We start from the raw sequence: 12,157 nt of genomic DNA, 5'->3' as shown, positions 1-12,157 counted from the left end.
AACAACAACAAAAGTGAAAATCGTATGCTTTGACCTGAATTAAGACTCCCCAGTTCTTTTTCTACTTGTAGATGGTATTGCTCAGAGGAGCTGTTTATCATAGTTGATCATCACTGGATGTTGTTACTGCAGACAATGGTCTCCTGGTTCTGCTTACTTCACTCAACATCAATTCATGTAAAACTTTTCAAGATTTTCTAAAATCCATCAGCACATCATTTCTTATTGCATAATGGGATTTTATTTTATTCTTATACTACAACATATTCAGTCATTCTCCAATTGATGGGCATTCTCACAATTTCCAGTACTAAGGCATTAGATTTCTTGATCACTACATTATTGAGCTAACTCAATGGTCTCTCCCTTCCTCTCTGTCCTTCCTGTAATGGGCTGAGGCTTGAGTTGATGCACTGAGGTCCCAAGCGCATGAGGCTAAATAGTAATTGGACAATACTCTATTAATATACATGCTTGGATAAAGAATGGCCCCCACGCATTCTCTGTGCAAGTCCTGATGTGTTGTATAGGAAATGATGATTTTGGTGGGTGGAGGCAGAGAGACAGGAAGAGAGGCAGGGAGAGATTTGGCCTAGGTTCTATGCTCGTAGCTGCTGGTCATGTGGCTGCTGGTCTAGCTAGTTTCTTGACTCAGCTGCACACATTGCTATTGCCCATTCTCTTCCACCTCTGATCTTTCTTCACTGAGAATAAAGATTGACGATTTTCCCCTAACATGAATTCCTGACTCTGGCTGATTTTAAAATACGCAGTCTTCACACCTTCCCTCCTTTCTCCCTCATCCTCTCTCTCTGTCTCTCTCACACACACACATACACAAACATAATGGTTGTCTACTTAATACGAAAAGCCATAATCACTTCCCCATTTTATGTTTCCCTTTTTAAAAAGCCCTGATTCTATTTCTCTTTTTCCACATTCTAAAAAAAATACTAAACAATACACACAGAAATAAAACATCTTAAATTATTGCTACCATTTCTTGCTTTTTTCCATCTCCCCTTCAAATGACATTGCCATTAAGAATCACATCTGCAATTTTATAAACCCCTCAGCACTTGTTAGAACAGCATGTGCCACCTTGAATATGATAATGTTTTGAAGACACATACTAATCAAATCTAATTTCTCTCAAGTTCACTTTGTTCTTTCATTCTTGTTTTATCTTTTTCTCCTTAGCAACAACTCCAACCATCATGCACATTTTAAACCAAATGTCTATCACACTATATTGTGAAGCTTGTGATGTGAAAGTGGGCTTGGGATTTTCTAGTTGACTGCAGAGGTCCAAATTATAGACAATTTACAGAAAAGCAAATTTAGATTTGAGGGAAGGGGAAGATGCTTAAAAATTAGTCCCATCCAAAGTTGAATACATTATGTCAGAAGGGTATAGATTTTCCAAAATTGGAATTCTTCACGCAATATCTGGATGTCTATTTATTGAATAAGTAAGAAGGTGGAGTTTCCATTTTTATAGTTTTAATATGAATCAGGAAGACCTAGAATTCAAGAATGAATGAATGAACAAATCATTTATAGATCTGTCCTAGGACTTTGACACTGTCCATCATGAAAATTATGTTAAAATTGTGTTGCCTGGAAAAGCTCATCAGTGTTTTATGTCAATTACACCATAGCATGCTTGCCCAAGTTTTGGACAATAGACAATGCTCTTATGCCTTACTAGTCACCAATGGAGGGACACAAGACTGTGTGTTGCTCCCATGTTTTTAGCATGACCTTTTCAGCTATGTTGTCAAATGTCTTCAATGAGGACAAAAAAGTTATCAAGGTCAGCTACCACGCTGATGGTAAAATCTTCAACTTGAAAAGGCTACTCGCTAAAATGAAAAGTGGAGGAAGTATTAGTACATGATTTTCTGTGGACAGATGATTGTGCACTCAATGTAACCTCCAAAGTTGAGATGCAAGAAATCGTTGTCTCAGGTCCTTATGCTAATTTAGGCCTAATAATTAACACCAAGAAAACACAGGTACTCCATCATCCATATGTGGAACTATCAGATAAATGAAATGTAGAGTAGGTACGTATAAATTTTAATCCATTTGAATAAGTCATAAGGACATTGATTCATTGAAAAAAAGAAATGTAAGCCCATATAGGAATCATCTGCACTTGAACCAAAATAGAGATACATATTGGGGATGAACATAGATACAAAACAGTAATGAGCAAAAGATAAATCGGCTCCAAAAACTTTGATACCTTACACTAGCAAGTCATGGTGACCATGGATAGAAGGAATTCCAGCACCTGGTAGTTATGGTTTAGTCACCAGCTGGAACTATTTTCTAAACAAGGAGATTATATTTTGTTGTTGTTGTTGTTTTGTTTTGTTTTGTTTTTTACTGAGGCATTTGGGAGTAAGTAAATTGTCCAGGGTTACATAACCAGGAAGCCTTAAGTGGATGAAGCTGGATTTGAACTCAGGTCCTCCTGACTCTAAGGCCAATGCTTCACTCACTTTGTCCCAGGTGTTTCTTACTCTACACTGAATCATATTCTTCATGTAGTCTCAGTGTCTGCTTATGGTAGAACGTGTCCCAACTTTGGGAAGTGAAACCTTTTGTACCGATTGTTCTGATAATGAATGAAAAATGCTAATATTAGCTTATGAGGGACATTAGCAGCACATGATGGTTATTCTTAAAATTATGAAAAAAAAAAACTAAGAGGACCCACTTTTTGCGGACTCAAACTGTAAATGCAATTGTAAGTCAGGCTTAGTGAGTAGACAGTGGTAATTACAAGCATATTGTAATAGGTATTCTGATTTATAGAATACCAAAAATGCAAACAATAATAATAACTAACATTTATGTAGCTTTTACTATGTGCCAGACATTGTGTAAAGTGCTTTCTAGATATGATCTCATTTGATAACTACAATAGTCCTTGAAAGTGAATGATATTATTATTCCCAAATAACAAATGTGGAGATTGAGGCAAACAATGGGTAAATTGTTTACTTAGGTTTACATGGATAGGAAGTACTAGAAGTTAGATTTGAATTCAGTCCATTTGAACCGAGTCCATCTGATGGTTAGAATAGGTGATTTTATACATATTTTATTTTATACACCTTTGATTCCTTTAATGTTACCTTGCAGTATGAATAAAGGCATGACAAATAAATTAACGCTTATTCACTAGAGTCCTTATGTATTTGTAGAATCCACCCATTGCAGACCTAGGTTATTTTCCCAGCAATGTGACTGATGCTCTAGATCTTGTTTGAATTGAAAACCCTTTCATAATCCATATTTTTTTTAGAATATCAACAATAATCCACAACAATTTGAATGTGGAAATAATCAAAATAAAAGAGGTGGTTGATGAAGTTAGTAATAACAGATATATTAACTAATCATCCCCATACCTAAGTAATTTATTTGTTGATAAAGCTATAATTTCATTTGACCCCATATAAACACAAAATATATATTGGCATTTAAAAATAGTCATTTGCAATGTAATTTTCCTTAGTTATTTCATTTCCCCCATACATTTCCTTCTTAAATTTGGGCTGGGTATCAGTTGACAAGATAACAGCTAAGCATCTGCTATGAATAATGGATATTCCTTATAAAATAGCTTGATAACAGATTTGAGAAGCTTAATATCCACTGATTGATATTACGTAATATGCATGTAATGGAAAACAAAATGGAAATTCATTTAGCATTTTGTCTTCTGCCAATTCTGAGCCCACACCAGGCAAATGAAATTTTTTTAAAAAAAAGATAAACTCATTTGTAACTGTCAAAATCATTACCATTAGTCTAGTATAATTGTATAGATATTACTTTAGAACGATTTTACAAATGGCAATACTACAGTGTAATAATGCACTTATTGAAGGATAACAGAGCTTTTTTTGTTTGTTAAAAAATCTTAAATGTTGCCTCTTAAAATTTGTCCTAGAATATAGCTTCTTGTTTTATTCCCCCCCTTTTTTTGATAAATAGTATTGTATTGTTTCCAATTACACATAAAAATAATTTTCAACATGCAATTTATAAGATTTCGAGTTTCAATTATTTCCTCCTCTCTCCCTCATAATTCCCCTTCCTCAAGATAGCAAGCAATATGTGTAGAAGGCGGGAACTCTGAAAAGGTATACTTAAATCTAGAATAGCAGGGTATTTATAGTTAAGTATTTACTCAATGTGAGATAATGGCTCTCCCCACAGCTCAGTGTGGTGTAACAAACATGAATTACACATGCAAGTAGTGATGTAACAAACAGTATGAATCAGCACACAGGCAAGTAAAGATACAACAAACAATATGAATATACATGTTCATGAGTCCTAGAAGGAAGGTATATAAATAACAGTCACAGATGCATCTCCTTCAGCAGCCAAGAGACAGTCCAAAACCAATCTATTGTCCCTTACTTCATATGTCAGGGAATCCAATGATTCCTGAAAGTTTGGAAGTCCTGCAATAGTCTCATCATGTGTTAGGGAATCTGATGATTCCTGCAGATTTTGAAGTCCTGAATCAGTCTTATCATGTCTCAGGGAATCCAATGATCCCTGCTGGTTTTAAAGTTCTGTAACAGTCTTTCAACATTTTTTTTTTGATGTTCATGAGTCAGTTGCCATAACTGCCATGCTCATTCAGTGATGGGCACAGTCAGCAATGGAACCATTTGATGTTTCTTGGTTCTCCTTCTCTCTCCGATAGACAAGGTGAATACGGCTCATTGGTACCCATCTGATTCCTTTTCCTTCTGTAGAGATACAAGCAAACCCTCTCCCCCAAGCAGTTAACGTATCTGGTCCCTTCCATTCAACACTTTCTGGATCCCTCCACATCACCCTCCCAGAGTTCCTTCAGTAATCCGAGGGGAAGGAAAAGGAGAAGACACTCGGTAGTCTGGGTAATTAAATGGGCCAATATATCAAATGGCTGAGCCAGGAGACTGATGAGAGACTTAAATGGCTGTTCTGCCCACAGTCCTCTGCTCCGTTTGAAAGTTTGCCTCCATGACATTTCACAAGATTCAACACCTGCTAAAGTTCTGTTTGCACTCCCTAGCATACAGAAACTTACTGATCATGCTATAGGGGAAGAATAGTTTAAAACAAAAACGGGAAATTGCTAAGGACCATGCCTAAGTGCACTGTAAGGGGCAGGTCCATTCTCTGAGAGCCTCCACAGCTGTGAACATCTGAAGGAGTTGCAAAGCATCCTTTACTGACACAGGTGTTGCTTGTTGACTGGGAAAATGAATTGGAGACAGGGAAAAAGAGAGAGGTCAGAGAACAGCAACTGCCTCCTTGAATCACCATCATCCATCCTCTCACAAGGAGAGAAGAAAAGATCTACTAGAGGTAAAGTTATATATTGTGTTCCCAACAAATATGTATGTGCAATCATGTGATATTCTCTATTAATTATGTCTTGAAAGAAGAAAGAGGACAAAAAGGGAAAACCAGAAAAATTATTAAAGAATTCTCTATAGTTTATTTCTTTCTTTACTTGTTTTCTTTTCCCTGAATGTGAAGAGCATTTTCCATTCTGAGTTTTACTATTGTCTTAGATCATTGTATTACTGAGAAGAGCTAAGGCAATCATAATTAATCATCACACAATATTTCTTTTATCGTGAATAATCTTCCCCCAGTTCTGCTCATTTCACTCAATATTAGCTTATGTAAGTCTCTCCAGGTTTTTCTGAATTCTACCTGCTAATAATTTCTTATTGTGCAATAGCATTCCATTAGAAGTATACCACAACTTGTTCAGCCATTCCCCTATTGATGGGCATCCCCTCAATTTCCAATTATTTGTTTACTTATCACAAAAAAGATCTGGTACACGTATTTTCATGTGTAAGTCCTTTTCCCTTTTTAAGATGAACTCTTTGGGAAAGAGACCTCATAGTGGTAATGCTGGATTAAAAGGTTCATACATTTTGACTGTCTTTTGGGAATGTTCTTTGGGACTACTTCTAAATTGGTTTCTAGAATGGTTGATCAATTCTTAACCCCATCAATAATGAATTGTGTCCCAATTTTCCCACATCTTCTCTAACATTTATCATTTTCAAATTTTCTGTCATATTAGACGATCAGATAGGTGTGAGGTAATACACCAAAGTTGCTTTCATTTGCATGTCTCAAGTCAATAATGATTTAGAGCATTTTTGATATAACTATAGGTAGTTTTAGGCGAAAAATTATGGCTATCTCTTTGTACTTTTCGATCATCAATTAGAGAATAATTTGTGTTCTAAATTTGACTTGATTCTCTATATGGTTAATAAATCAGGCTTTTTTTCAGAAACTCTGACTATGAAAATTGTTTCTTGGCTTTCTGCTTTCCTTCTAATTTTGGTTGCATTAGTTTTGTTTGTGTAAAAGCTTTTTAATTTAATATAATCAAAATTGCGCATTTTGCATTTTATACTGTTCTCTACCTCTTAATTGGTCATAAACTTTTCCTTTTCCCATAGATCTGAAAAATAAATTGTAATTGGTTCTCCTAATGTGCTTATCTGTTCACCCTTTATATCTAAATCATGTATCCATTTTGACTTTATCTTGGTATAGATTGTGAGATGTTGTTCTGGGTCTAGTTAGTGTCATGTTTTTTTCTAGCTTTCCAAGCAGCTTTTATCAAACAGTGAGTTCTTACTGAGAAGCTGAAGTCTTTGGGTTTAAGAAATAGTTGATTATTATATTAATTTACTACAGTGTTTTGTCTACTCAACCTGTGCAATGATCCACCACACTATTTCTTAGCCAGTATCAAATAGTTTTGATAATGGTTGCTTTGTAATATAGTTTTATATCTGTTAGGATATTTCATTTGCATTTTCCCCATTAATCCCCTCGACTTTCTTGACTTTTTGTTTTTCCAAATGAATTTTACTATTTTTTTTCTTTATAGAATAAGTTTTTGTAGTTTTGTTGGTATGGCAATGAACAAATGAATTAATTTAGGTAGAATTGTCCATTTAATTATATTAGTTGGCATAATAATAAGCAATGGCTATTTTCCTAGTTATTTAAATCTTACTTTATTTGTAGGAAAAACATTTCATAATTGTGTTCACATCATTCCTAAGTGTGTCTTTGAAAGTGGACTCCCAAATATTTTATATTGTCAACCATTACTTTAAGTTTACATTATCTTTCTATCTCCTCTTACTTATCTTTGCTGGCAATATGTAAAAATGTTGATTATTTGTATGGGCTTATTTTGTATCCTGCAGCCCTGATAACATTGTTATTTCAAGTAGCTTTTATTTTTATACAATTCTCTAGGGTTCTTTAAGTATACCATCATATAATGTGCAAAGAATGATAGTTTTGTTTCCTCATTATTTTCTCTAATTTCTTCTATTTCCTTTTCTTCTGGAATTGCTAAAGGTAACATTTCTAGTACAATATTGAATAACAGTGGTGATAATGGGCCTTCTTGTTTGACCCTTGATCTTATTTGGAAAAGTTAAACATTTTATCATTACAAATAATGCTTAATAGTGGCTTTAATAGGATAGGCTGCTGTATTTTATTAATAAAAAAGCTTTTTCTGCATTTATTGAGTTAATCTGATGATTTATTTTCTCCTTTAATAAAACACATTGAATTGAGAGCTAAAAATTCTTTAAAGCCATTCATTGACATTTGAAAAATGAGAAAATATTTGAGATAAATATCAGGTACCTGAAAATCTCATTGCTTTGGGAAAATAAGCAGTCTTTATTACCCGAATCTTCAAAAGCTCAATGTTAATAGTTTCAGCACCTTGGCCAGAGTCATGGCACTGAAAGGATTTTTCTTTTTGTTTGTTTGTTTTTGTTTTTACAACTTCATGGTTTCATTGGGAGAGCCTTATAATATCAATGATATCCTGACCTCTATATTAACCTCAAATGCTACTTTCTTCAAGGGGACTTTTCTAGTTAGAACACTGCTAGTGCCTTCTCTCTGATATTAGCTCCAATTTACATTTACATTATAACTTTTTGTTGTTGTTGTTGCATGTGATCTTCCACATTAAAAAATGTTGTTTCTTCAAGATGCAGAAATACATTTTACCTTTTTTTTTAAATCACTAGATTTGGCACATTGGTTGAAACATAATAAGAACTGAATAAATGCTTAATATGTCTTGGATGATGATTAGTCTCGATCACTTCAAGTTTGACTTTTTTTTTTTTTCTTTAGAAGAAAGTCATTTTATTGGGATATAAATGATGGTAGCTTTTTGTTTGTTTGTTGTTGATTCCCTTTGTTTTGGTACGGATTATTAAAAGGTCAGATAATCAGAATATATGTTCATTGAAAAGCAATAGGAGTTGAAACCACATTTCTCAGGTGTGGGGAAAGCCAGATGTGTCTTAGAGCTTTCTCTAAGGGTGAGCTTGCCAAAAAGATACTCTGCCATGTCAAAAATTGGTGGGCATTATTTTGTGCAGGTTGTTTATGTAATTGCCCAGTTGTTTGATGAACTTTACTTGTTCATCCAGGTAGTGGGTTTTTATGAAATTGCATAAATGGGTGTTATTTTTGTCCATTGCTAACTTGTGCAATCCCAGTAATTACTGATTGACTTTTTTCCAACTGCAGAGCATACTCCATTGCATTCAGCCCACTATCCTAGCCATTATGTTCCAGTTTCTTGATGTCTTGAGGGAAGATCAAGCCACCTCATTGGTTCTGGAGTTTCATCAACTTCTCAGCATGTTTCCACTTCTTATGGAATTGATGTAGAAAATGCTTGGCAAATTTCTTCAATGTCACATAATCTTGATCAAAGTAGGAAGTCATAAACAGAGATCCAGATTTATTTATTAATTGATCATAGCCTCTGAGTCCTGGTAGTAGTTCTGTCAAAACTGAAAGGTTGTCATGGTGGCAGAGAAGGTAGCGGGAACAGCAAAGTACCATTTGCAAAATAAAACAAATTTCCTATTTCTTAAAAGACTAATAAAGTAAAAAATAAAATAAAAGAATTAGAATTTCATCTCTATCTATCCATATGTCTATCTGTAACCTCATTTAACCATTGCCTAGATGTCTAACAGATAACCTAAAGTTCCACCCTTAGATCCTAATTATATGATGTATCTATATAAAGTTAGGTGGATAAATAGGTGTATAGGTAAATAGATAATAGAGAGTAGATTGACTTATGCTTCTACAAATTAACAAAGAAAAGATTCTAGGAAAATGCCAGAGTATGTCAGAAAAAAAGGATCTCAGGGTGAAAGCAGAATGGTGAAGTAGACAAGAATTCTGAAAGAACAGTTACCCTCCTGGGACAGCCAGAAAAGATAAAAAAAAAAATCCTGGGGGAAATTTGGGCTTGTGTGAAATGTAAACTCCTCCAGAGTAGCTCACTAATGAAATAGCAAGTGCTGATCCCCAAGACTAGCTTTTTGTGAGGTAGTCTCAGCCCCAGCCACAGGGAGTTTCACCTTCTGCATGGTGTAGACAATCCAGAACACAGTGTGGGGAGTTTGGTGTCTGAGCGGGGGGATATTGAAGGAAACTCTGCTAATAAGAGACACCGGGTTTAGTTATACTGCCCAAATATGGCCCTGAGCAAAAAGGAACCAGCACACACACACACACACACACACACACCCCAAACATCAGGAGATTATTAGTTTGTCACTTGATAAAGGAGACAATATGGTGTATTAAATAGAACTTTGGAATTTGTGTCAATTTTTAGTGTAACCTAGTTCTGCTACTTGTGTATTTTAGTCAAATCACCTTTGTTCTCTGACTTTTTCTTCTCAGGGTTTTGTACCTGCTGACTTCTGACATGTTGTTGAAGTCTACGTCTAAGTTCCTAAAACTACAACTTCCAATTGTCAAGCATTATAAGCATGCACGTTCCTTAAAGTCTTCTGATCTCGTCACTTCTAGTCCTAATCTGTCATATTGCTAATTTCCATCTCACTAAAAGTCACCTGTAGAGGCAGGGTAATGGAATGATAGAAAACTATACTGAAAGATAGGAAGACCTATATTCAAGTATCACTCCACTATATAGTGGAAAGAACGTTGGCTCTGGATTCAGAGGACTGAAAATCCTGCCTTTGATGATTAATATCCTTACAACTCCCCAGTAAGCCATTTAACTGTAAGTTTCCTAATGAAACTCTCAGACTATAAATTACAGATCAAGTGATGATCTGTTTTGACCGAGGGAGTTTCTCTTTGGATACTCTCTACACTTGGGAAATCACAGGTCCAGGGTAAAAAAAAAAAAAAAACACAAATACAACAACTATATGACTTTTTGGCCTTCCAGTAAAGGAATTCTTTATCATTATGGTTCCCATTTTATTCTTATCATTTCCTCTTCCAAAACATTTAATGGCCTCGTATGTATTTTGTAAGTTGTGGGAGGATGAATGGGATACTCAGCACTAGTTTTCTAGAGTTCTTGATTCATTGTGAGCCTGACTTGTTCATAAACTAGATTTAATTGAAATCTCTTCCTTCTATTTTTCTCCCATAATAAGATAGAAAGGGTACCTTTCTGAAGGTACAGTCAAAGAGTTTTGGTATAGATTTGAAAAGGTTAAAAAAAGGACTCTGCTGTCTGAAATCAAATATTTTTTTAAAGGAAAAGGGCATTTGGTTATAGGAAAAATATATTTGACAACTGTTGAACATATGATTTCCTCCATTCTTTGCATGTACACATACACAGGATTGTAGATTTCAACCAAGAATGAAACAGAGAGCTCATTTAATAAATGTCTCTCCTTTCATAGATGAAGAAGCAGGGTCCCAGAAGGACACCAGGACATGACAAAAGTCACATACTTATTACATGGCAAAGCAGGATTTACAATGGTCTTTGACATAAAGTACATTCCCCTAAATTGTGCTGCCCCATTTCTTTCTTTAAAAGAAATAATAGCATTTTATTTTTAAAACATATGCATAGGTAATTTTCAGCAATCACCCTTGCAAAACCTTGTGGTCCAAATTTTTTCTCCCTCTTTTCCCCCCATCCTTTCCCCACACAACAAGTAATCCAAATAGGTTAAACATGTACAGTTCTTTTATACATATTTCCACAATTATCATGCTGAACAAGAAAAATTAGATCAAAAATTGAAAAGAAAATGAGAAAAAAAAACCCAAAATGCAAGCAAACAGTAACAAAAAAGGAGAAAATACTATTTTGTACTCCACATTCAATCCCCATAGTCCTCTCTTTGGATGCAGATGGCTCTCTACTTCACACTTCTATTGGAACTGGCCTGAATCATGTCATTGTTGAAAAGTGCCATGTCCATCAGAATTGATCATCACATTAAAAAAAAAAAAAAACTTGTCACTGTGTACAATGTTCTATTGGCTCTATTCAATTCCCTTAACATCAGTTCATGTAAGTCTCTCCAGTCTTTTCTGAAATCATCCTGCTAATCATTTCTTATATAACAATAATATTCCATAACATTCACATACCATAACTTATTCAGCCACTCTACAACTGATGGGCAGCCACTCAGTTTCTAGTTCTTTGTCACTACAAAAAGGGCTGCCACAGACATTTTTGCACATGTGGGTCCTTTTCCCTTTTTCATGATCTCTTTGGGATATAGGCTTAATAGAGGGACTGCTGGATCAAAGGGTATGCACAGTTTGATAACCCTTTAGGTAAAATTTGGGCATATACTCTTTAGAATGGTTGGATAAGTTTACAACACTACTAACAATATATGTGTCCCAGTTTTCTCACAAGTCCTCCGACATTTATCATTATCTTTTCCTGTCATCTTAGTCAGTCTGAGAGTATGTAGTAGTATGTAAGAGTTGTCCTAATTTGCATTTCTCTAATCAATAGTGATTTGGAGCATTTTTTCATATGCCTAGAAATTATTTTAATTTCTTCATCTGAAAATTCTGTTCATATCTTTTGAGCATTTATCAATTGAACAATGGCTTGTCTTCTTATAAATTTGAATCACTTCTCTAAATATTTTAGAAATGAGGCCTTTATCAGAACTCTTGGATGTAAATTGTTTCCCCTAGTTTTCTGCTTCCCTTCTAATCTTGTCTAAATTGGTTCTGTCTGTAGAAAAGCTTTTTAACTTACTAAAATCAAAATTATCTATTTTTC

General features: G+C 34.7%; 1 pseudogene; it reads right to left on the bottom strand.

Annotated features, from left to right (window-relative positions):
• Positions 1 to 8,314: 8,314 nt before the first annotated feature.
• On the bottom strand, positions 8,315 to 9,494 carry LOC100932875 (annotated as a pseudogene).
• Positions 9,495 to 12,157: the final 2,663 nt, after the last annotated feature.

The sequence above is a fragment of the Sarcophilus harrisii genome, chromosome 3 (assembly GCF_902635505.1).
Source record: "Sarcophilus harrisii chromosome 3, mSarHar1.11, whole genome shotgun sequence".
Taxonomy (NCBI): Eukaryota; Metazoa; Chordata; class Mammalia; order Dasyuromorphia; family Dasyuridae; genus Sarcophilus; species Sarcophilus harrisii.
Note: the sequence above shows the minus strand (reverse complement) of the source record. Positions and strands in the feature narration are given on the sequence as shown.